Below are 296 nucleotides of genomic sequence, written 5' to 3'. Positions count from 1 at the left end.
ATTTACTATGTTGCATCGTCAGGGCAAGCTTAGGAAATTGCAAGGTGACAATAATAAAAAAATGGCGTTGGTATGTGCTGGAATAAGTTATCTCGTATTTACTATTATTTTAGAATTTTATTACCTGCTAGAAGTGGTAATATTAGATATGTTGACAACTTTTTTTTATCTCGTATACAGTTATGAAATATAACATAACTTCGACGAAGTGAAACTTTTATTGTGTGTGTCTAGGTGTTATATCTATAATAAATTTATTTAGAAAATAACCTGTCAGTCATTACCTAAATCTAAAC

The 296-nt window shown here is 29.1% G+C and overlaps 1 protein-coding gene across 1 annotated transcript in view; it reads left to right on the top strand.

Moving 5' to 3' along the window:
* The window catches only part of LOC119589223, a gene marked incomplete in the record, with an annotated part of 32073 nt that overhangs the window by 11051 nt on the left and 20726 nt on the right, over positions 1-296 (top strand).

Source organism: Penaeus monodon, chromosome 25 (genome assembly GCF_015228065.2).
Source record: "Penaeus monodon isolate SGIC_2016 chromosome 25, NSTDA_Pmon_1, whole genome shotgun sequence".
NCBI lineage: Eukaryota > Metazoa > Arthropoda > Malacostraca > Decapoda > Penaeidae > Penaeus > Penaeus monodon.
Note: the sequence above shows the minus strand (reverse complement) of the source record. Positions and strands in the feature narration are given on the sequence as shown.